This window comes from Cervus elaphus, chromosome 3 (genome assembly GCF_910594005.1).
Source record: "Cervus elaphus chromosome 3, mCerEla1.1, whole genome shotgun sequence".
NCBI lineage: Eukaryota > Metazoa > Chordata > Mammalia > Artiodactyla > Cervidae > Cervus > Cervus elaphus.
In genome coordinates, this window is record NC_057817.1 from 29,666,244 (window position 1) to 29,692,839 (window position 26,596).

The 26,596-nt window shown below is 46.1% G+C and overlaps 1 protein-coding gene across 1 annotated transcript in view; it reads right to left on the reverse strand.

Moving 5' to 3' along the window:
- LOC122682197 (tubulin alpha-1C chain-like) overlaps window positions 1-26,596 on the reverse strand; it is a 1,110,822-nt gene that overhangs the window by 498,150 nt on the left and 586,076 nt on the right. The gene's annotated exons all lie outside the window — the stretch shown is intronic.

The following is a 26,596-nucleotide window of genomic DNA, read 5'->3' on the forward strand; positions in this document are numbered from 1 at the left end:
AGGGTTTATGCTGCCAAACCCCTCTCTCTGATTCAAACTGTTGGCCAAGTCAAGGGCAACACCTTACAGAACTGACCATGAAACAGGGTGTCAATGCTACCCTTTCTGGAGATCGGGACATTCTTCCTGCTGACTGACCTCCATCTCACAGGGGATGGAAAACAACCGGTTGGTGTGACATGAACCTTCCAAGGCGTAAAGATTTCGTGTCTCTCCTGTGTTCGCTTTCTTGCATTCAGTCATCCATAAATCATTAAGCTTCACTTGCTCCCTGGAACCCCTGCCAAATAGTAGCTTTCATAGCCTGGAACCAGGGGGCGCGGTTTAAGAGGCGCTGGGACCCTGGCCTTGGGTGATGGAGTCAAGCTCAGGTTGGCTGAGGAAGCTGTGGCTTTCCATTCCATGGTGCATCTCTGTGATTTCCAAAGGGGATAATAAACCTGTGTGGGCTTGGGGTTTAGATTAAATGAACCAATGTCTGGAAAGTGTTCAGAGCTGCTCCTGGCCCACAGCAAGCTGTCAGTTGATATCATCTGTTATTAATAGCATTATTTATACCGTCAGGAGAGACCAAGACTCCCCAAACTCACATGTTAGGGTCCCAGAAGCTGTGACAGGCTCTAGGCACCCCTAGAGCTCGGAGCCACCCAAGCCGCAGTGGGAGGATGTTTCTATGGGGCAGTGAGCTGTGCGGGCTGGGGGTGACTGCAGTAAGTGACTCCCCGGTCTGAGTGCCCACTCAGTCCAGCCTCTGGGCAGTGCCACCTCCTGCCATCAATGCTGCCCTGACCTGGGGTCCAGGAGACATTAGATCCCATCATATCACATTTCTTTGATCTCTCCAGCCCTGCTCCCTGTCCTAGGGACCCAGAGGCAGGATCAGGGTCTAAGTGAGACTAAGAGAACCAGCTTCTTGACTCTGCTCTACCTCCTGTCCCCAGGGCAAGTCACAGTCCCAGGAACGGAAATCTGAGAACGATTGGAAACCGCAGAGTGGAGCCCCCATGATGCCATGTGCCCTCGAATGGGCCACACACACGTTCTTATCTCTCCTCTTTGATCAAAGTGTTCATGACCTTGAGAGAGAGAGAAAGTGGCTGACCCATGAGTCTGGGCAGGATCTCCCCTTACATAGTCAAGTGAAAAGTCTCTTACCTCCCAATAAACCCCTCAAGAGGTGTCGTGACTTCTCTCCATAGCCCTCAATCCACACCCCCAAACTGTGCATGTGTATGTTGGCCATTCAGTCACACGGCCATAAATTTAGAACCCAGTGGTAAGATACCACTCTAAGATAGAGGTGGTCTAGCCTATGAATCTCATTTTACAGATTACAACATGAAGTGCAGAGAGATTGAGATTCACTCATGTTCTGGTCTGGACACAAGTCTGAAAGGGGGGAGGATGCCAGCCATGACTGGGCCCCTAGCCGGGCTGTGCATTCCTATTTTTTTATTTAAAATTTATATTTTATTTAAATACATTTTATCTTCCCTCTAGTTGAGGCACATGGGCTCAGTAGTTGCAGCTCGTGGGCTTAGTTGCCTCAGCACGTGGGCTCTTAGTTCCCCAAACAGGGATCGAACTTGTGTCCCCTGCATTGGAAGGCAAACTCTTAACCCCTGGACCACCAGGGAGGTCCCTGTGCATTCCTTCTGAGCCAGAGTGGAAGGTGTTCCTGAGAAGCTGGAGGGTTCTAGCCGTGGTCCCTATTTGGTGAGGAGTCCCCACCTGGGGAGGTTTGCATTTTGTTTACAGTGATCACAGCACTGCGTAATTTTAAAAAAGTAATTTTGCTTAATTATATTTAATGAACAGAGGAAACATTGTTTCAGCTATGTATTTTTTGGTTAGTATGCATGCTGTATGCTGTATGTGTGTGTGTTCAGTTGTGTCCGACTCTTTGAGACCCCATTGATTGTAGCCCACCAGGCTCCTCCATCCATGGAATTTTCCAGCAAGAATACTGGAGCAGTCTGCTATTTCCTACTCCAGGGGATCTTCCCAACCTAGGGACTGAAGACACTGTGTCTTAGGAGGAACAAGATGCCATCAGTTGTGTGATGCAGTGCTAACTAGAGTGTGACAAAAATGCTTGAAGACAGATGGTGAGATGGTCACACAACACTGGGAATGTACCTGATACCACTGAATCGTGCACATATAGATGGTTAGGGTGGTAGATTTTATGTTACCTTAGAAATAATTTTTAAACATAAGTGAAGGAAAACAACCCCTCAAATACTTTATTCCTAATTTTTGTTTTGTACTTATTGAAAAAAGTTTTTGAGATTTACGTAGATATCAGAAGAAAAGCTATGACAAATCTAGACAACATATTAAAAAGCAGAACATTATTTTGCTGACCACAGTCTGTCTAGTCAAAGCTATGGTTTTTCTAGTAGTCATATATGGATGTGAGAGCTGGACACAGCTGAGCACCATGAATTGTTGCCTTCAAACTGTGGTGCTGGAGAAGACTCTTGAGAGTCCCTTGGACAGCACGGAGTTCAAACTAGTCAATCCTAAAGGATATCAACCCTGAATATTTATTGGAAAGTCTGATGCTGAAGCTGAAGCTCCAGTACTTTGACCACCTGATGCAAAGAGCAAACTCATTTGAAAAGACCCTGATGCTGGGAAAGATTGAAGGCATGAGGAGAAACAGACGACAGAGGATGAGATGGTTGGATGGCATCACCAACTCAATGGACATGAGTTTGAGCAAACTCAGGGAGATAATGAAAGACAAGGAAGCCTGGCGTGCTGCAGTCCATGGGGTCACAAAGAGTCGGACATGACAGACTAACTGAACAACAATAGCATTTAGTCAAAAGTCACTCTGATGAACACATGAAAACAGGATATTATAAGCAAAACAAATTGGCTAAAAGAGTTCTAAAATTTCTCCACATTAAGAGTTTGACTTTCCTAAAATCCTTTTTTGATTCCAAGTTGAGTCCTTGATGTTTTATACACAGTTTCACACTCTGTGCCATCTGAAGTGTAGTGATCCATCATTTCTTACAAGATTGTCTGTCATGTCTCTGTAAGCATACCTCGGGTGTTTTCTTGCTTCATGTGTGACTGGCAATCATTTTGCCCTTTTCTCAGTAGTAAAACAACAATTTCATCTACTTGTGGGACTCTTCCTTTCTGGGGTCCCATAAAACACTTGGCAGTTGTCTTACAAGAAAGTACAGACTTGCGGTCATTCTTCAATAACAACTGTTTGCTTCACTCACGTCATATTCTTGGCAGGCTGCTCTGTTTCTGTGTCCCTCTGTACACAAAATAACTTTGTTTAACTGCTAAACCATAGTGTAACTTTTTGAAGACGTTTTCAATAGCAATTAAACTGAACAGATGTAGGAATGAGAAGGCGTGAAACTCAAAGGACCAAATTTAAGTATGCACAGGTAATGACAACCGCTCCCAGCTGTTGTAAGATACCACGATCATTAAGACATTAGAAGGAGAGTAAAAAGGTACACGTTAGAACTGATGAAATATAGCAGTTATAAGACTAAACTTGCGTTTAGTGCTCACTGTCTCATGAACTCCTAGACATTCCTACATACATTAACACTGTTAATCTTCACAGCAATCCTATGAGCTAAAATTATCATCTCATTTTTTATGAGATGAGGAAAATGAGAGAGGTTAAGTAACTTTCTTGAGATCACACAGCTAATAAGGGGGGGAGGCAGAATTAGAATCCCAGGTGTTTGGTGTTTTTGTTTTTTTTTTTTGTCTGTGCCACGTGACTTGCGGGAATCTTAGTTCCCCAACTACGGACTGAACTGGGTCCCCTGCAGAGGCATGGAGTCCAAATCACTGCACCACCAGGCACGTCTCGGGAAGTCTGACTTCGAGAGGACATTTTCAACTGTGAAAGTGAATTTCTACCTCATACCCACCCTGTGAAATAATCAAGATAGGGAAGAAGTGAGAAAGAAGATTAAAGGATGCTGAGGACTAAAGAAGCAGGGATTTATATGTGGTTTGCTGGAGGCTTGAAGGAGGTGGCTTGAAGGAGAGTCTGGAAAAAGAGAGGTAGGAGGAGGGGATCTGTGGGGAGCTGGGCCAGTAAGGGAGCCCCACGTGGGAGCACAGTGACAGAATTCAGGACCGATGCTATCTGACAGATAACAGGTGTGTTTCCTGCTCTGAGCGGAGCTGCAAGTGCCCTCCATCCTCCCATCAAGGTCAGTAAAAGCAGGTCACACACCACAGCTTGTGCGGCTAGAACTCTGGGAAAGGAGAGACAAAGAACAGGGCAGATCCATAGTGGCTGAAGTGGGACAGAATAAAAAGAGAGCCTCCAGAAGCAGCGGGTGGGAGGGGTGGGAGCCTGGGGCTCCGGTCCCCTCTGGAAGCCCCAGAAACCTTGCAGGGGATTGGGTCCATGGAGTTCTGGGATGGAATGTGAGCGTTTCTATGGAGGGTTGCCAGATAAAACACAGCGTGTCCAGGTACATGTGAATTTCAGAGAAAACAAATTGTTTAGCACAAGTAGATTCAACGCAATATTTGGGACATACTTACATTGAAAATTTACTCATTATATGAAATTGAAATTGAACCAGGGTATCCTATATTTTTCTTTGCTAAATCTGACAACTACTCTATGCGGAAGTGAAGAGAGGACCTAGAGGACAGAAAGCCTGGGGGCATCTGGATTTCAAACTAAATTCTCACACGGACTTTTGGGAATGTGTCTTAATGGCCTCATTTAACCCAGGAGGAAACTGAGGCACAGAGAGGTTATAAAAGTTGCCTGTGGACTTCCCTGGTGGCCCAGTGGTTAAGAATCTGCCTGCCAATGCAAGGGAGAAGGGTTCGATCCCTGATCCAGGAAGATCTCACATGCCTCGGAGCAACTAAGTCTGTGAGCCGCAGCTACTGAGCCTGAGCGCTAGAGCCTGTGCAATAAGAGGCCCACTCACCGCAATGAAGAGTAGCCCCTGTTCTCAGCAACTGGTGAAAGCCCACACACTGCAACCAAGACCCAGAGCAGCCAAAAAAAGGAAAGTTGCCTAAGATCAAAGGTAAGTAGCTGAGATAAGCTATAAATACAGGTCTGTTTGATTTAGAAATTCAGAATTCTGCCCCTGGGGTTGGCTGACTTTGTCCCCAAAGGCCAGGCACTCCTGAAAGCTGAGGCCCAGGTAGAGACAGGCTCAGGCTCCTGGGGAGACAAAGATAGCTTCTGGCTATCTCCCTCCTGCCCATGCAGTAGGACACAGGGATGAAGAAGACTTCACCTGACCTCCTATAGCTCCCATTGCCCGCAGGACCAGGCCAGACCAACCCCTCCACCTTGGGGCCCTGATCCATGTTGTTCCCTCTGCCTGGGATGTGTGTCCCACCATTTTCTCACGACCAATTTTTCCTCAAACTCTAGACCAGCGACTTTCAAACCCTTTTAATTGAGACTTGCAGGAAGAAATGCATTTAATATCTTAACCCATTGACATTATCTCAATAAAAAGAGATATAACTATAACATTACACAAAGCAATATTTCCTAAATGTGATGTTTTAAATTTCTCTACTCTCTTTCACTAAAAAACTCATTTTTAGGTCACAGCTACTAGACTTCATGACCCACCAACAGGTTGCCACTCAGTTTGAAGAACACTGTTTTTGATTCTGGCTTAAAAATCCCTTTCTCAGTGGGGAAGAGAGTGTTGGTGGGTTTAAGAGGGGTTGGGAACAAGCTTGTTTTCTTTGCAGAGAATTAGGTGTGAGTAAGAGATTCCCTGGTGGCTCAGATGGTAAAGAATCTGCCTGCAGTGCAGGAGACCTGGGTTTGTTTCCTGGGTCGGGAAGATCTCCTGGAGAAGGGATGGTTACCCACTCCAGTACTCTTGCCTGGAGAATTCCATGGACAGAAAAGCCTGGGGGCTACAGTTCATGGGGTCGCTAGGAGTCGGATACAACTGAAGCCACTTAGCATGCAAGCATGTTAATCATAAACTCAGAACCTAGCACTGGGCCTGGCACATTACAGGTGCTCGGTCAATGTTTGTCAAGTGGATAATGAGCAAATCCACCAGTTCTGGTCCCCTCAGGCTCACCCCAGCCGACTTACACCCTGCCCAGCACCCTCTGTGTGGCAGCCACATGACCCTCTTCAGGGACCTGATCAGAAGAGAAGCTGATTCTCAGAGCTTGGGCAGAGAGAGGGAGGCATGCATTTGTGCACTCGTGCATGGAATAGGGGTTGGAAGCAAGCTTGTGCTCATTTGAAAAGGATCAGGCATGAGTAAGGGACTTGGGGCAGGGAGACCTTTCTAATAACAACTCTGCCTTGTGAAGTAGTGAGTTCCTGGACTCTTGGAGGATCCAATGAAGGCTGAGCAAACACTGGGGAAGCTATGGCAGGAGTTTGAACACCAGGATGAGCGCCAGATGAGTGGACAAATGGGGCCACGTACAGCTCTGCCGCGTGGAGAAGCCCAGCATTCAGGTTAATAAAGCTTCTGCACAGGTGGGCAATGGGGAACCATTGTGGGTGCTGGCAGAAGGGGAGACCAGCAGGAGGAGGACATATTGCTCCCCTCTTAACTGAACTCCTTCCAGTCCCTGGCTTCCTGTCCCATCACATCTGGGGAAGGCTGGCCAGTGTGGAGGCCCCAAAGGGCCAAGGGTGCCTTGGCAGCGCCCTCCCTGGGGGAGCGGGAGTCCTCCCTGCAGGGCAGGAAGGCAGAGGGGGAAGTATGTGCCAGCTGACCCGGGAGAGCCGGTGTCTCTGCCCTACAGGGAGAGACAGGAGCTGTGAGTGCTAGGGTCAGGCTGTGCCGGGGTCATTACCAGATCAGGGAGTGGTAATGAGTTGAAAGGGCTATGGGCAGTGCCCCATGACCTTGCTTGCAAAGGTCACCCAAACCTGTCTGACTCCCCGCTCAGAACAGCCGCAGCTGAGCCACCCTGGCTGCACAGGCCTCCAGCATCTATGGCTCCAGCGATTGGGTGACCAGCAGGACCCTGATCAGGCTCTGGGCAGGGCCCCTCTCCACTCCCCCCCAACATACCATCATGCCCGGCTTCCTCCTACCCTGGCACCACACCCCCTCATGCCCCTCCCAAGCCTGTCAACCTCATGCCTCTCCTTGAGGCCGGCCCTGCCCGTCTGATGTGTGAGGCACCGAGCTAGGCTCACATGGCTTCTCCTGACCAGTCATCCTGGCCATGTGGGCAAGTGGGCACCAACCCCATGTATGGATGAGACTAAGGGAGGCTCAAGAACCTTAAGCTGACTGCCACTTCTGCTGCCCCCCTCCCCAGAGCACTGCCTCACCTTGGTGACATCATGGATCATGCTGTCCTGGCTAAAACTCTGAGGACAGAAACTGTATCAAATTTATCCTTGTAGTCCTGATGCTTAATACGTGACTGGCATGGTGTAGACACTCTTAAAAATGTTTGGGGAATGAATTGTTTGCTCAAGGTCAAACAGCTAGGAAGTAGCTAAGCCATAATGCAAACTCAAACCTTCCTCCATCCCGACCCTTCATCCTCCTCCAGGAAGCCTTCCCAGACTTAATCAGTCATGGCAACTTCCCACCGCACTCCCCAGAATCCTGGGTGTTTGCCTCATCCTCCTTCTCCCTGTTCTCCCTGAAGACAGGGTCCTGGGATAGCGTCTCAGCCTGGTTCTGATCCCCCGGCTCTGCCCCCAGAACTCAAGAAGAGCTCTGTGAATGCAGGATGTCCAGCCTGGGGATGGGGAGGGCTCAGGAGAGGAAGATGTCTTCAAGCCTGTGGGCCCAGCCACCTGCCTCATGACCCCTGCTCATCCAGCCACAATTCCGCGTGGTACTGGGCCTGCTGACTCCTCGTGAGAGTTGACCCAGGCCTTGGTATTCGCCCAGGGTGGGTCCAGGTGGGGCAGGTAATCCTCTGCTCATTTTGCTGCAATTCAATATCAGCCTCCAATTTGCACGCTCTGCTGCCGTCCTTCCCTCCTCCCTCCGGCCTCAGCTGGGGGAAGGGAGAATTCACGGCTCTCTAGGGTGCTCCTGAGGGACCCCTGGGAGTCCTTCCAACTGACCACAGCCCCGTGCCTGCTCTGGGTGGAGCGTCAGTCTTGGGATGGAGGGACCACTTTCCCCACCAAGGGAGCAAGACCTGATGTCCAGCAGCCTGGGGTGGATTCCGGGTCCACCTTGTAGGAATCCAAAGCCACTCAGGCTCTCCAAGCTTCCGGGTGAACAGTTGTATAAAAGTCCCTGCACATGGTGAGTGTTCAAAAACTCCCCAGGGATCTCCCTAGGGGCTGGGGGTTTGTGGCTTTGGAGAGTCCCGTTCTCACCCAACCACCCACCTTGGGCGGCACCATGGGCCCGTCCTCCCTGGTTCTAGCTGACGGATGTCTGTTTTCTTGGGATTTTAGAGCCCTTGAAGGAGTTCATTGTATTTATTTATTCATGCAACAAATAGTTATTGAGCACCAGTCATGTGCCAAGCACTGTTTTAGGCTTTGAGGTACGTCAGGGAAAAAAACAGATGGAGATCCTTGACCTGGCAGGACTGCCTGGGTAGGCAGTTAGTGAGATAGTGCCTCTCTGCCTATTCACCTCCACTTCAAACAATCTGAAAAGAGATGAAAAGAAGTTGTTGGAATTGGAAAATAACAGTGTTTACTCTCCCATATCACTATCACCCCTGTCTTACCGCCATAGCTTGAATTTAAGTCATGTCAGATGAATGTAATAAAAAGTGTGTGTTGTTCCTCAAAAAGTTAAACACAGATTTACCATATGACCCAAAGTTCCACTCTTGGTTATGGACCGAAAAGAGCTGAAGTCAGGTGTTCAAACACAAACTTGTACCCACATGTTCATAGCAATGTGATCCACAATAGCCAAAAGGTGGAAACAACCCAAATGGTCATCAAGAAATGAATGTATAGACAAAATGCAGTATATCCCTACAATAGAATATGATTCAGTCATAGCAAGGAATGAAGTGCTCACACATGCTGCAACATGGACGAACCCCATACATTGTACACTCAGTGAAAGAAGACAGGCCCAAAAGGCCACAGATTACGTCATTCCATCTTTAAGAAATGTCCAGAGTAAGCAAATCCAGAAAGACAGAAAGTAGATGAGTGGTTCCCAGGTTGTAGGGTTGGGGGAAAGAAGAACGGGGAGTGGCTGCTTAATGGGTACAGGGTTTCCTTTTGGGGTGATGAAATGTTCTGGAACAAGAGTGGTGGTGGTTACACAACATCGTGAATTTACTAAACGCTGTTCAGTTGTCCATTTGAGACAGCTGAATGGTGCATTTTGTGTTACGTTGTTTTATGATTAAACAAACCAAAATGTATTCTGTGCCGGGCTTCCTATCCCATGCATTGGCTCTGCGGTCCCCCCAGGGCCTTTGCATATGCTGGACCTTCTACCTGGGCTGCTCTCTTTTCTCTTCTTCTTCACATCTATATCCTTCAGATCTCAGCTTCACCATCACTTCCTCAGAGAGGACCAAGCCCTGCTATTACATACTTGAGAACTGTGTGCCACCCTGATGAAGCACTTGTCTTGGTCATAATCATGCCATTTATCTGATGAATGTCTCCCTCACTAAACTGCTATCTCCTGGAGAGAGGGGAGAACCTGTGTGTTTTGGGGCCTGGATGTATCCCTAGGGCCTAGTTCAGTGCCTGGTACACTGTAGATGCTCAATAAATATTGACCGAGTGCCCAGATGAATAAATATCCCCTAGTAAGTGAATTCTAGTAGAGTCACTATCTCCACCAACCCCATCTCAGATGGTTTCCCCAACACTGCCACCGCCGAGCCTCCATAGCCACCATGATGCCTCATCCTAATTGCCACTTGACAGGGTGGCAGGATGAGGAGGAGCAGTCAAACTCCCAGGCAGCCTCAGAGCTGAGACAGAGTTGGTCAACAAGGGTGAAGTTCAGATCAATTACTAGCGTTGGGATGAGAGAGGTCAGGTGCCAAGTGGGACAACTGCCTGAGTTGGAAGCATAAAGGTGAGTCAAGTCAATACTGCACAGGATGGGCTTTCCAAAAAATGCATATTGAGCAAATTCCTGAATGAATAATGTGCCAAACCCTTGCAAGGTAGGAGCCTGGCACATCATTGCAGAATGATGAATTCTGGGAATATTAAAAAGAAGCCCCAAGGGGACTTGGTGGGTGCTGGAATGAGGGCGTGAGGGAGGGAGGGGTACAGAATGACTTGGGGTGTGTACTTGGGCCCTGCTGCGCTTTCCCAAGACGGGGAGCATCAGGGGAGAAGCAGGTTGGGGAGAAATGAGATGGGATGTGATGTTCTGATGTTGAGGTGCTTCTGGGATGGTTAAGGGAAGGTTCTGGAAGAAGGACAGAGGCAGAGGCAGTGGGAGGACTGAAGGGGAGGTGAGGCAGGAGGGGAGGACAGAAGGGGTCTCCATACTTATGGGAAGAGCGGGGGGAAGATGCACAACTGGAGAGGGGGATGAGGAAGGGGATGACAGGGACCTCCATGTCCAAAGAGGAGGGAAGAGCTGGGCCCTAACCCCAGCCTGGTCCTAGTCAGGAGAGACGAGTAAGGCGCAATCTGCGTGATGTTGCTATGTGAAGCTGGGATGGCAAGAAATCAAGGGAACTCCCATCTTGGGGTCTTCGCTTTCTTTGTGAAAGAGGGGAAGGTCTGAATAAGGAGCCTGGGGGAGGCGGAGTGGCTTTGGAAGAGCTGCAGTGGAAAGAAGGCAGAGGGCTGGTGCAGGCAGTGGACAGGGCCTCTCTGAGGTAAGAGGTCTCTGTCTCCATGTTGGCCCGCTGTTTTCCAGTAGGTATGGCAGCCCAGGGTGGCAGCCAGCTCCACCAGCCCAGCGGCTGCCCAGTGGGTGCAACGGGCAGCTGGGGTGAGGCTCTGGGCCAGGCAGTCGGGAAGGAGCCATCAGAAGCACAGAGGGCCATAGGCAGCAAGTGGACCATTCAGTTTAAGCTTTGAGAAGTTGCGAGTGTTTTAGGAAAGACAGGTTCCAGGGTGTGGCTGTGGTAGGGACTAATGGAAATGGGGACAGGAAGGCCTTCGGAACTGAGCAGCTTCATGACCAGAACAGTTATGGACGTCCCCACACGAGAGAGGAGCTGGGCTTCCAGAGGGGGAAGGGTTAATGACAATGCTGAGGAAACAGGAAGGCTTGTCAGAGGATTCTGGGAAGGCTGGAGAGGGAGCGAGGGAAGGCTGGAGACCACATAGACCCATAGCTCAAACAGCAAGGCTGGACACAAGGTTTCCAGAACAGTGCCCTCTACAGCTCCATGGTGCACAGGGGCCAGGGGGGAGGCGACACTTGCCTCTTAGGAGGGGTCAGCTGCTGGGGCGTGGGTCAGGGGGCGGCATTTCTGTGGACTCTAGCCCCTCATCTCTGGCTCTCATTCAGGTCTTCAGGGTCTCTTGCGGAAATCCCCAGAGCAGATAAGAGATCTCCCCTCTGCCCCAGGGTCCTCTCTCTCTCCAAGCCCATCAATTCCCCAGGAGAACTGCAGGATCAACCCCAAGCCCCTGGTGACTCTGGCCTGCTCTCTCACTCCACAGCCACACTTGGGAGCACTTGCACTTCCTTGAACACCTCTTGCCTCTAGGCTGTGCACAGATGGCTTCTTCCTCCTGAGAGACCTTCTCCACCCTCCTGGCTGGCTTCTGGCCCAGGCCTACTCTTCCTCCAAGAGGCCTTTCCTGATGACCCAAGACTGCCCCTCCTGGGCGTTCCTAGAGTACTCCAGACTTTCCTTATCACAGAGCTGTCACAACATGGTGTTGTCTCTGCTCTGGCCTACCTTGGTACCATGGATGGTACAAGAGCTGGGTCTTGGGTCTCCAACACCTGGCCCAAGGCCTGGAGGCGCACTAAACACATGTGGAATGAATAGGCTAGTTGGTTCCTTCCTTTTTTCTTTTATATTGGGGTATAGTTGATTCAAAATGTCATCTTAGTTTCAGGTCTACAGCAAGATGGTTCAGTTATACATTTACTTGTAGATATCCTTTTTCAGATTCTTTTCCCATTTAAATTGTTATGTAATATTGAGTAGAGTTCCTTGTGCTATACAATAGGGCCTTGTTGGTTATCCATTTTAAATATAGTAACGTGTACATAGTGTAAGTCGCTCAGTCATGTCCAACTCCTTGCAATCCCATGGACTGTGTCTGGTCATAGCAAACACCCTCTTCCAGAAACACAAGAGAAGACCCTACACATGGACATCACCAGATGGTCAGTACCGAAATCAGATTAATTATATTCTTTGCAGTGAAGGGTGGAGAAGCTCTATACAGTCAGCAAAAACAAGGCTGGGAGCTGACTGTAGCTCAGATCATGAACTCCTTATTGCCAAATTCAGACTTAAATTGAAGAGAGTAGGGAAAACCACTAGACCATTCAGGTATGACCTAAATCAAATCCCTTACAATTATACAGTGGAAGTGACAAATAGATTCAAGGGATTAGATCTGATAAGAGTGCCTGAAGAACTATGGATGAAGGTTCATGACATTGTACAGGAGGCAGTGATCAAGACCATCCCCAAGAAATAGAAATGCAAAAAGGCAAAATGATTGTCTGAGGAGGCCTTGCAAACAGCTGAGAAAAGAAGAGAAGCGAAAGGCAAAGGGGAAAAGGAAAGATATGCCCATCTGAATGCAGAGTTCCAAAGAATAGCAAGATCACTTCCTCAGTGGTCAGTGCAAAGAAATAGAGGAAAACAATAGAATGGGAAAGATTAGAGATCTCTTCAAGAAAATTAGAGATACCCAAGGGAAATTTTCATGCAAAGATGGGCACAATAAAGGACAGAAATGGTATGGACCTAACAGAAGCTGAAGATATTAAGAAGAGGTGGCAAGAATACACAGAAGAACTGTACAAAAAAGATCTTCACGACCCAGATAATCATGATGGTGTGATCACTCACCTAGAGCCAGACATCCTGGAATGTGAAGTCAAGTGGGCCTTAGGAAGCATCACTACGAGCAAAGCTAGTGGAGGTGATGGAATTCCAGTTGAACTATTTCAAATCCTAAAAGATGATGCTGTGAAAGTCCTGCACTCCATATGCCAGCAAATTTGGAAAACTCAGCAGTGGCCACAGGACTGGAAAAGGTCAGTTTCATCCCAATCCCAAAGGAAGGCAATGCCAAAGAATGCTCAAACTACTGCACAATTGCACTCATCTCACAGGCTAACAAAGTAATGCTCAAAATTCTCGAGGCCAGGCTTCAACAGTATATGAACCATGAACTTCCAGATGTTCAAGCTGGATTTAGAAAAGGCAGAGGAACCAGAGATCAAATTGCCAACATCTGTTGGAAAATCGAAAAAGCAAGAGAGTTCCAGAAAGACATCTATTTCTGGTTTATTGACTATGCCAAAGCCTTTGACTGTGTGGATCACAACAAACTGTGGAAAATTCTTAAAAAGATGGGAATACCAGACCACCTGACCTGCCTCTTGAGAAATCTGTGTGCAGGTCAGGAAGCAACAATTAAAACTGGACATGAAACAACAGACTGGTTCCAAATTGGGAAAGGAGTACATCAAGGCTGTATATTGTTACCCTGCTTATTTAACTTATATGCAGAGTGCATCATGAGAAATGCTGGGCTGGATGAAACACAAGCTGGAATCAAGATTGCCGGGAGAAATATCAATAACCTCAGATATACAGATGACACCACCTTTATGGCAGAAAACGAAGAACTAAACAGCCTCTTGATGAAAGTGAAAGAGGAGAGTGGAAAAAGTTGGCTTAAAGCTCAACATTCAGAAAACGAAGATCATGGCATCTGGTCCCATCACTTCATGGCAAATAGATGGGGAAACAGTGGAAACAGTGACAGACTTTATTTTGGGGGCCTCCAAAATCACTGCAAATGGTGACTGCAGCCATGAAATTAAAAGACACTTGCTCCTTGGAAGAAAAGCTATGACCAACCTAGACAGCATATTAAAAAGCAGAGACATTACTTTGTCAACAAAGGTCCATCTAGTCAAAGCTATGGTTTTCCAGTAGTCGTGTATGGATGTGAGAGTTGGACAATAAAGAAAGCTGAGCGCAGAAGAATTTATGCTTTTGAATTGTGGTATTGGAGAAGGCTCTTGAGAGTCCCTTGGACTGCAAGGAGATCCAACCAGTCCATCCTAAAGGAAATCAGTCCTGGGTGTTCATTGGAAGGACTGATGTTGAAGCTGAAACTCCAATACTTTGGCCACCTGATGTGAAGAGCTGACTCATTTGAAAAGACCCTGATGTTGGGAAAGATTGAAGGCAGGAGAAGGGGGCGGCAGAGGATGAGATGGTTGGATGACATCACTGACTGAATGGACATGAGTTTGAGTAAACTCTGGGGGTTGGTGATGGACAGGGAGGCCTGGCGTGCTGCGGTCCCTGGGGTCGCAAAGAGTCAGACACGACTGAGCAGCTAAACTGAACTGAACTGAACTGGACTATGTCTCCCAGGCTCCTCTGTCCATGGGATTCTCCAGGAAAGAACACTGGAGTGGGTAGCCATTCTCTTCTCTAGGGGAGCTTCCGACCCAGGGATCAAACCAGGGTCTCTTGTGTTGCAGGCAGATTCCTTACCGTCTGAGCCACCAACGAAGCCCAGTGTGTACTTGTCAATCCCCAAATCCGTAACTACCTCTTCCCACCTTCACCTCTGGTATTTGTAAGTTTGTCTTCTGTGAGTCAGTTTCTGTTTTATAAATAGGTTCTTTTGCATCTTTTTTTTTTTTTAATTCCAAGTAAGCAATATTGGGCTTCCCAGGTGGCACTAGTGATAAAGAATCTGCCTGCCGGTGCAGGAGACATAAGAGTCATGGGTTTGATCCGGGGGTTGGGAATATCCTCTGGAGGAGGGCATGGCAATACACTCCAGTATTCTTGCCTGGAGAATCCCCACGGACAGAGGAGCCTGGTGGGCTACAGTCCATGGCGTCGCACAGAGTCAGACATGGCTGAAGCAACTTAGCACACATGCATGCATGCATGCATAAGCTTTATCGTATGATATTTGTCTTTGACTTACTTCACTCACTATGACAGTCTCTAGATCCATCCATGTTGCTGCAAATGGCATTATTTCATTCTTTTTAATGGCTAAATAATATTCCATTGTGCATATGTGCCACACCTTCTTTAGCCGTTTGTCTGTTGATGGACGTTTAGATTGTTTCCTTGTTTTGCCTATTGTGAATAGTGCTGCTATGAACACAGGGGTGTATGTATCTTTTTGAATTACATTTCTCACCAGGTATATTCCCAGGAGTGGAATTGCTGGATCATTTGGTGGTACTTCAAAAAAGCTTTTTTAAAAATGAGGGAAAAAAAAGTGTGGAAGTTCAATAAACACATGTTGAATGAACGGGCTGTTTGATTGGATTGAGCTGGGCTGGAATGCTGCTAGTCTTATTGTTTCAGAGGACTAGTGTGTCACGTTATTTTTTCAATGACCTTTCTAGGTAGTTTTTCTGGAGGAGAAGGACAAATTCAGGAATGGATCAGAATGATCTGAAAACCTTTTCACAATACCATTGCCAACCTTCCTGGAAGTCATATTGTCTGGATTATGTAGGGTTGAGAATAGGGAGGGAGCAGCACATATACTCTGAGAAAGCTCCCGGGTGCTGTTGACCCACCCCATCTCCCAGCCCACCAGAGACCACTGTCGAAGGCTGAGTTCCCTACCATATTTGGGGTGATAACCATCCATGGGGTTCAAACCAAGGTGCACTAGACTCTGAAACCACTGCCCTTGATCTCCACACCATGCTGTGCTAACCATGACCCCACCTTCATGATCTGAGACACCACCAACTACCCTCTCAGGTGTTCACCACCATCACCCTCCCCTACAATCCCTCACCCCACAGCCATACCTCGGCCAGACCCTCCGCACAGCTTGGTCCCGGGGAACCAACTCCTACTGAAGCCCAGCCCCCTTTTCCACCAGGCATCTGGCTGTGTTACCAGGACCACACCTTTTCATCTGCTACCCTAGGGCAGGCTGTCCCTGGGGTACATCTCCTTGGGATTCATCTTTGCCCCAGAGATCAGTGTCTTTGATCATCTTGATCATTGCCATGCTCTGGCTGGCCTCAGGGCCTTTTCTGGGGATTCCCAACTCCAAGATCCATGGAGCATGTGTGTATGTTTCTGAGAGAAGGTCCATTACTTTCATCAAATTCTCATGGGGTGTTTCCAGTTTTTGAGTATGTGCCTGCTCACCCCTTGGAGAACTGTTCATCTGTCAAAATGCAATTCAGATATAACTGACTCTGGATACTCTCCCACTCCCATCAGAGCATTTCCCAAGCTCTGTATCTTTCCTGGGCTGAGTTTTCCATGGTCTGCCTTCTCCAAAACAGTGTCAGCTCCCTGATGGCTGGGGTCACAATTGTTCATCCTTATTTCCCAGAGTTACACCAGTCTGCAGCACATGCTCAAATGGTTTCCTGTAATCAGACAATCTATCAGGCTGTTTCAGAAATTACTTCTCTTTCAAGAAGCCTACCCAGATGGACTGGCAGGTAAGCACTTCTTTATCCCAAGTTGACATCTTAGGCCTTATCGCTCAATTTCCTCTATACCTCAAGGTACAAAGGCTTAGCACCTTGTCTTAAAGACAGTAAAATGGGACATATGATGAATTAAAGGGTTGTTCTACATAGGCTATCTAGTTATCTGCCCCAGGCATATCCAAATATCCAACCAATGCTTCTGAATGTCTTCATATCAGGTTCCAAGCTCTCAGCACATCACCCCTACCCCTTACCTAGTTGCCTCCCTCTTCTTTCCCCAACTCATCACCATGGAGAATTTCTAGTTCCTTCATCCCTCTAGAGGTGATCCCCTGGGGACTCCGCACACTCTCATACTACCCAGAATACAAGCATGTGTGGAGACCATCTCTGCATGGAGACTGTCCAATCTGCCATGCAACGCCCCTCCCCAGCATACCTCGTTCCATGTAACTCTGCCCTTTCCTCCATCACATCCCTGCATGAGTCCCCTTCACCAAGGATCTCCCTGACCAAATTCTTTCCTCCCTCCCTGCTCGCAGCTCTGGATGGATTCTGATTTGTTCTGGGTGTGGTTCTGCCCCCGCCCCCGCCCCCAACCACAAGCACAATTCCTTTCCTCCAGTGGACTTCATCCCATCCTTGGTCATGGACAGAAATGGGGACAGAGCTGGAAAATAGAGAACCCTTGGGGATGCATTGAGGGGAGGGAAACCCCAGAGCCTGAGCTCTGAGTGGCCAGGTCTGGAGGAGGTGGCTGACACTGAAGAAGGCCACAAGCCATGTTCCTAAAGACAATACTGAGTTCTCTCCCCCCGGTCAGGGGCTGCCTGGAGTTGTAGAGGGCAGTTTCAGTTTTCACAGCGGCTCTAGGAATACAAGTTCCATCAACAGTTTCCAAATAGCCGCCCTCTCCCAGAGCAACATGAGGCAACTGTGGGCCTGGGAGGACTTGTCCAGCACTGGGCTGGGCGGGGGTTTGCTGGAGTAAAGGGCGCAGGATGAGGTTGGGGGCTGAAGGCAGGTTGAGAAGGAGGCCTCCTCAGGGGATTGGTCCACCCTCCACAGCTCTGCAGTCATTCCAGGGGGAAGCTGGCCTATGCCCAGACCCTGGGCTTATTAGAGCTAGAAGGGAAGTTAGGGACTGCCTGTCTTGTCAGTGATTCCTGGACCCAGGGTCATATGAAGGCTGGGATGCGGGTTTCTCAAGTAATTTGCTCTAATTCAATGGGTGTGTCAGGTTCTGAATATTCCCCTGACCTGAGACGGCGATCAAGTAACTCAGCCATAAAGAGCCTTTGCTTATTTCTGGAATTCTACCAACCCTGGTTGGCCCACTTGCTATCTGCCGTGGATCTGAGTCTGCTCCATAGGGCTTCTGTTAACAAGAAATAGGGAAACAAATTAATCATTACTTACATGTGGTCTAGTCAGTCAGCCACATTTCCCAAAGCATGTTCTCCACGGCAGTGGTGGGGGTGGGGATAGATAACAGAAGGTGAGCTTGGTGGATAAAGGCAGGGAACTTTCAACTGCAGAGGATCCAACTGAGGTTCAGAAAGGAAAGGACTTTCCAAGGTTGCACAGCAAGCTGTGGCTGGAGATCAAATCTGAACACATGTCCCTGACTCCTCGACCAGGCCACTACCCTTCCCACCTTTGGATGGACTGCAGAGACCCCCACACATGAGATTTACTCTCTATTCCTCAGGAGGACTAGTCTTTCAAACGAACTTCTTGCTTTCTCTTTTCAGATCTTTTTTTCCCCTCAAAATTTTATTCTTTTGTAATATCTTTAATGTCTTTTTAATACCTTTTAAAAATATCTTTAATATTTTCATTTATTTATTTTTTGGTTGTGCTGGGTCTTCGTTGCTGTGAGTGGGGCTACCCTTTGTTGTGGCGTACTGGCTTCTCATGTTGTGAGCACAGGCTCTAGGCGTGCAAGCTCAGGAGTTACTATCACATGGGCTTAGTTGCCCCTCGACATGTGGGATCTTTCTGGACCAGAGATTGAACCCATGTCCCCTGCACTGACAGGCAGACTCTTATCCACTGCACCACCAGGAAAGCCCCCTCTCTTCAGATCTTTGACCAATCTGTTTGTTCAAGTGGAAGTGCCAAGAAAGTCCACACTCTATAATTCCTTCTATACAAAGTACGAAATCAGACAAAACTGATCTCTGCTGTCACCAGCCAGGACACTGGTTATCTTTGAGGGTGGTGGTGACTGGGAGGGGAGCAGGAGTTCTGGGGTGCTGGTCGCATTCTGTCTTTTGATCTAGATTCTGGTTACATGGGTGCGTTCAGTCGGTGAAAATGCATCGGGCTGTACACTAATGCCTTGCATCTTAATACACGCTGGTAATACATCAATTATGAAATTTAAAAGGCATGAGATCAGTAAGTATTTGTCATTGACTGATGAAAGAAAGCACATTGGGACTGTTTCTAAGCACTTTTAAATATTGTGCTTAGAAACACAAAGCTACCCGCCCTCAGCAGTCCACAGCATTGTGGAGGCTCTCCCTGCTCCCACGGCTCAGCCAGGTGGCTAAAGGCCCCAGCAGGGGCAGGTGGAAAAGTCTGTATCTTGTGACAATCAAGCTTCATCAGGACCAAGAACCTCTGACCCAGCTCCTGCTGGGCCTTCAGAGATTAGTGCCAGAGTCCTCAATAGTCCTCAAAGTCCTTCCCAGAGGAGAACGTCTAGCCTGGTGACACAGAGGGAGAAGGAAGGGAAGGAAGGCCGCGGACAGCAGATGTTCAATGCCCTCTGGAGGAAAGGCAAGCTGGAACCCAGAGCCTGGTGGGACTTTGGGCTGTGGGCTGACTCAGGTGGACAGACGGACATCTTTCAGACAGTTTCCCAGTTCTTGGGAGAAGGATGCGTCTGAGCGTACGTGTGTGTGTCGGTACAACGTGTGCCTGTGAACGCACCTTTGCTCCAGCTGTTCCATCTGCCTGGAACACCCTTCCTGAAAACCTTCAGTCCATGTCTCTACCTGACAGAATCCTAGGCAGTATTCCAGGCTCAGTTCAAAGGTCTGAGGCGGCTTGATGCCTCCCTGCCTCCCAGGCAGAATGACTCCTGCCCGGCTGTTCCGGGTCTTCTGTGTGACCCAGCACTGGCCCCCTGACTCAGAAGAGTCATGTGTATGCCGTTTTCTTGCCTTGACCGAGGGCAGGGGCTCAACCCCAGATCTCCGCTGGACTGTCTAAGGTTCAAAAGTGTGTATGTAGTTCTGGGAGCATATATTAGAATTGATTAGGGCTAAACCCTCTAAACAAAGAAAATCATTAACAGATTAATTAAGAGAGCTGTTTGGAGTGCTAATTCAAAGGCTAATGATCTTTTAGTTTAAGCAAGGTCTGATGCTTTGATAAGACCTGTCATTGTATTATAGTATTGATTGAGATTGGGCCTGGCTGTGAAATGCCTAAGTGTGCAGTTCACACATAATTCCTCCGCTAATTCAGGCACATTTTTCTCCTGTTGATAAGCCTTGTAATGACTATAATGAATTAAGGAAACCTCAGGTGAAACAACACATGACTATATTTGTCAATAGAGGTGTAACTATGAATTTAATGAATGCATTTCCTAAGCCATTCTTTGTTAAGGATGTTTGCCCAGGTTCTGATCAGAATATGAACTATATGAGTGACTCAATAGCATTCATTTATTTATGTGCTTATTCATTCATTCATTTAGCATGTACTCAGCCCTACCACAGTCTAAGCTCCATGGTGGGGGGTGTGAGGAATATTTTCAGACACAACCACTGCCTTCGATGAGCTCTTCTTCCATTGAGATTAGTGATCTCAGCAACCTCATGAGAGTACAAGGTGCTGTAAGACAAGTACTAAGGAAATGTTCAGAGGTAGGCAGATCTTGAATGGAGAGTCTGGGAAAAGTTCCCTGAATGAAGTGGCTTTTGGGATGGAATGAATTGAATATGTAAGATTTTGTTACATGCTGTGCGCAGTCACTCAGTCGTGTCCGACTCTTTGCGACCCCATGGACTGTAGCCTGCCAGGCTTCTCTGTCCATTGAATTCTCCAGGCAAGAATACTGGAGTGGGTTGCCATTTCCTTCTCCAGGGGATCTTTCCAACCCAGGGATCGAACCCAGGTCTCCCACATTGTAGGCAGATTCTTTACTGTCAGAGCCACCAGGGAAGCCAGATTTTGTTATAGTAATACATATATATGTATATGCATTTTCTTCTGTGAAAAAGAAGAACAAAGTTGGAGGAGTCACACTTCCTGATTTAAACTCACGATAAAGCTGTAGTGGCACTCTGTATAATTATCAAGGCTATATAGGGTTGGCATAAGGAAAGTATAATAGATCAATGGAACAGATTTGGCAGTCCAGAAATAAATCCATATATCTATGGACAATTGATTTTCATCGAAGGTGCCAGGACAGTTCAGTGAGGAAATAATAATCTTTTCAACCAATGATGTTGGGACCACTGAATGCCTGTGTGAGTGCTAAATCACTTCAGTTGTGTCCGACTCTTTGCGACCCTATGGACTATAGCCCACCAAGTTCCTCTGTCCATGGGATTTTCTAGGCAAGAATACTGAAGTGGTTTTCCATGCCCTCATCCAGGGGATCTTCCGGACCCGGGATCGAACTCTTCTCTCCTGTGACTCCTGCATTGCAGGCAGATTCTTTATCACTGAGCCACAGGGACAGCCCCGGGATGCCTGAATATCTACATGCAAAAGAATGAATTTGGAGCCCTATATTAAGTAAAAATGATCAAAGACCTAAATGTAAGAGGTAAACTATAAAGCTATCAGAATAAAAAATAGAGGTAAGCCTCTTTGACCTTGGATTAGATGATGGTTTCTTAGATGTGACATATAAAGCACAAGCAACCAAAAAATAATAATAAATTAGATGTCATCAAAATTAAAAACTTTTATGCTTAGGAAGACATTATCAAGAAAATGAAAAAACAACTGATAAAATGGGAGACAATATTTGCAAGTCATGTATCTGATAAACATCTGGTATCCAACCTATATAAAGAGCACTTGGAGCTCAACAATAAAAAGACAAATAACCCATTTAAAAATGGGAAAAGGATTTGAATAGATATTTTTCTAAAAATATGGAGAAAGAGAGAGAGAGAAGAGGTACTTCTCTATAAACATACAGAGAATTGGCAAAAGCATTTGAAAAGGTGCTCAACATTAGGAAAATGCAAATTAAACCATAATAGGATGCTACTTCACACCCACTGGGATGTCTATAATGACAAACACAGACAACAACAAGTGTTGAGAGTGATGTGAATAAATTGAAATAGTCATATGTAGCCAGTGGGAAGATAAATTGTTGCAGTTGTTGTAGAAAACAGTGTGATGGTTCTCAAAAAAAATTAAATATAGAATTACCATATGATCCAACAATTCCACTCCATATCCAAAAGAATTGAAAACAATGACTCAAACAGTAATTATGTACCAACATTCATAGCAGCCTTATTCACAATAGTCAATAGCTGGAAACAACCAAAGTGCCCATCAACAGATAATTGACAAACATAGTGTGGTATATCCATACAGTGAAATATTATTCAGACTTAAAAAGAAAGGAAATTCTGACACATGCTACAACATGGATGAAATTTGAAGTCAAGATACTAAGTGAAATAAGGCAATTGCAAAAGGACACCTGTTGTATGATTCCATATATGGAATCAGTGTATGAAATATACTTTCATATATTTCAGTATATGAAATATCCTGACTAGGCAAATCCACAGAGATAGTAAATAGATTGTGTTTACTGGGGCCAGGAAGCAAGAGAATGAGGAGTGACTGATAATGGGTGTGGAATTTCTTTTGGGGCTGATGAAATTGTTCATGAATTAGATGGTGGTGATGGTGGCAAGGCTTTCCTAGTGGCTTAGATGGTAAAGAATCTGCCTGCACTGTAGGAGACCTGAGTTCAATCCCTGGGTTGGGAAGATCCCCTGGAGGAGGGCATGGCAACCCACTCCAGTAATCTTGCCTGGAGAATTCCATGGACAGAGGAGCCTGGCAGGCTGCAATCCATAGGGTTGCACAGAGTCAAACATAACTGAGTTGACTTAGTGGTACAGCCTTGTAAATAAACTAAAACTCACTGAATTATGCACCTTTTTTTCTTTTTCCAGAACTGATTTCCTTTTTTTTTTTCCCAGTGGGTTTTGTCATACATTGATATGAATCAGCCATAGATTTACACGTATTCCCCATCCTGATCCCCTCTCCCACCTCCCTCTCCACCAGATTCCTCTGGGTCTTCCCAGTGCACCAGGCGAATTATGCACCTTTTTAGAGGATGAATTTTGTGTTATATGAATTGCATGTCAATTTAAAAAGTAGATCATGCTTATCATAGTAAGTGTAGAAACAAGTATTTTTACAAAGAAGGAAGAGCATTCCTCAGACTCTTACCTGGAGACTGTCACAGGCTGGGGGACCCATCAGCAAAAGAGATGGGAAAGGGTAGGGTGAGTGTAGCCAGTGTCCAGGGTGACTGGCACAGACCTGCAGAGTGTCTGAATGCCAGGTTAGACAAGATGTAGGACAAGGAGGAGCCATGAAGAGTTCTGGGGAGACCAGACTGACCCCAATTAGGAGACTGGGTACGAAGCAGTCTCTATTAACGGTCACCATCCTACAAAATACTGAAGATGCATTTATTTCATTTACAGTAAACTTGCAGGTGTTCACAAGGCGTATGCACAGTAAATAGCGAATGAATAGCGAATGAGGATTGCAGAATTACTGACAGTGGAGAAAAAATGGAAACCACACACATGTCTAGCAATAGTGTCTGTGCAGCTGTGGGAGAGAATGTCACCTGGAAAGACATTCAAGATACCTTAAGTGGAAAAAAAAAAAAGCTTTCATGATAAGAACTTGATTTTGCTTTTTAAAAAGTTACTCATAACCCTCCTCTTTACATGAGTGGAGATATGCTAAAAAGTTAATGGTAGTTATCTGCTTAGTGGCTTTCTTAGTCTTGGGTTTTCTGTTTAAAAAATATTTTTGTATGATAAGCTTATGTTACTTATTTAAAATAATAAAGATAAACATTAATTGTCATTAAATGGTAGAGAGAAAAATTCTATTTTGCCAATTTTCTGATTATTCATGGGAGAATTCAGAGAATGCAGGGGCAGCAGAAGGTAACATCAATGGGTTAACTAATGATTCAAAAGCGATTTACCTTTTACTTTCAACAAGAGGGCAGAGTGAGGGGCGAGGGTGGGAGATAAAAGCATCAAACATGATTCTCAATGTTCACCGTTTGAAGGAGCTAGGCGGTTCCATAGTGCCAGTGGATAGAAGGTCTAACCCTTCAGCCATTAGAAGGAATGACAGTTCATGTTTTCATTCCTTCATTCATTCGCTTTTGGGTTGAGCACCTGCTGTGTATTAGGTCCAGAGGGCAGTTCTAGAATTCACCTGAGGCTCAATCCTTGCCCTCTCAAAGCTAGGAGCTGATTTATTCAATATAATAAGTATATCTGCCCATATTGAAATTGCCTGCCTGGTAGGGTTAAACATTTATTTACGTATTTCTTTTGGTTGCACTGGGTCTTGATTGTGGCCTGTGGGCTTTCTCCAGTTGAGGTGCACAGGCTTAGTTGCCCCAAGACATGTGTGATATTAGTTCTCCGACCAGGGATCAAACTCACGTTCCCTGCATTGAAAGGCAGCTTCTTAACCTCTGGACAACCAGGAAAGTCCCCAGAGTGAATAAACATGTATCAAAAGCTTTCTATGTGTCAGGTGCTAAGTGCTTTACATAGATAATCCCACTGACACCTCTCCCCGACAAGGTAGTTACTAGTGTTGTTACTCCCTTTTATAGATCATGAAAGTGAGCCCTCAGCAGTTAACAAGCTGCCCGTTTGGAAGTGGTGGATTCTCTACTTCAGGAGAAAAGTCATCCAAGCTCACAGAGTTAATCTGCCTTACTCCAAAGTGCACATAATGGCAGTTTTGGTCAGCAGAGCTGAGGCAAATGGTCACCTTGAGGATGCTGAGTGAGCCTCTGCTCTGGGCCAGGCACTGCGCTGGGGATGCCATGGGGACTCAGGCAGGACTTGCTTTCAAAGAATGCACAGAACTGAAGCAGAAGCACAGACAAATGTGGTCCCCATGCCACAGAAGAGGAAACTAAACCTCTGAGAGGGTGAGAGGCATTTCTGAGATTTGCACACAACAAAGCACGTATTGATAGAAGCAGGTCCACTCTCCTGCTTCTCTTCACATTCCAGTCTGTGACTCTGCATAGATTCGTGAATTAGTGCAGTATTCGTACAAGTTGAACAAAGCAGTTGAGGAATCTTTTGTAGGACTAATTCTTAAAACTCTTATTTGTATATTCATAGGTCAGGCATAATGTGGAGGGAGCATGATACCATTTCTTTACATTGTTCTACCCCGAAGCAATTCTCAAAATGTGGCCCAAAGATAAGAATTCTCTGGTGGGCCAGTGGTTAGGGCTCAGCGCTGCACTGCTGAGGGTCTGGGTTCAATGCCTGGTCAGGGAATTAAGATCCCACAAAACTTAGACATCACTTGCCCTTCTCATGTTAATTCTCTTGTGAGTGTACAGCGTTTCTCAGAGGCGGCTTGGTGAGGATGTCATCACCATTTTGACAGCTAATAGAATGTGTGCTAGTGTGTCGTGTTTTAAAAGTTATCAGTTTAATTTCCAATATGACAACTGTCAATAGCTTCAATTTACATACACAAGAGCTCTTTGGAACCCTCAATAACTTTTTAAGAGTGTAAAGGAGTTCTGACATTAAAATGCTTAAGAAATGGTATTTTATAGATTGAGATAGTGCTTTAAGAAGTTTCCAAGATATAAGGGATAGCAGTTTATATCATGAAATGAAAACATTTGTTATTTTTTTTGTGACAGAGGTAATGTATCACATGCCATCCCATTATTTTGCTTGTACATGATACATAAAATGTGTGCTTTCATTCTGAATCTGAGTAATGCTTTGAGAATAATTTCCAGCCTTATGAAGTTTCTCCAGATTGAAGTTAATAAAAAACTAACAACTACAACAACTCAAGGAATATTGTCTAATTTGGCATGACTGTCAAATTGATATTATTCTATGTTTCAGATGTACAACACAATGAAACACAATTTTTAAAGTTTATACTACATTTATAGTTATGACATGAAAGTCTTTATTATAACCATGTAATTGGTGATTTTCCTGTGACAAATGCAAGAAAAACAAATTTTACTGAATGAACGTGTAATCATTTATGAATAATGTACAATTAGGTATACATTTATTACTCAACCAAGCATTGCCAGCCCATCAATAGTACACTCAGACAAGTGCAATAAAAAATTTAGTCTTTTGATGTTTTGTCAAGTTTTAGCCAAGTAATAACTATAGCTTACACATTTACAAACTATTATAATTATGGAAGTATATCACCAAGGTAGGTAATAGAAAGTATTTTATTTGAAGCTTATGAGTGCATGCTCAGTCATGTCCGACTCTTTATGACCCCAAGAACTGCGGCCCACCAAGCTCCTCTGTCCATGGAAGTTTCCAGGCAAGAATACTGGAGTGGGTTACATTTCTTTCTCCAGGGGATCTTCTCAACCCAGGGACTGAACCCACATCTCCCGTGTGTCCTGCATTGGCAGGTGGACTCTTTACCACTGAGCCAGATTTGACAAATTAGCTTAACCAAGAACTTTTCAATATTTAGACAAGTAGTATAAGAACCTTACCCAGGTCCTGTACAAGTTAAGGATGGGCCTGGTGTTGTGGACTGGGTCATTGTTTCTCACAGAAGAGGGTAAAAATTTCTAGAATATTCAGATTCCATGTCAGCCACTTTCACTCAAGCTGGCAGTTCAGCTACCAGAGAAATGTGGAAGATGTGGAATCCACACCTCAGCTTGAATCATGGTGCTTGCTGCTTTTTCCATGGCCTTGAATTGCCTGAGTCGTGTGAAAAGTCACCAGCCTCCACAGAGAGTGTCT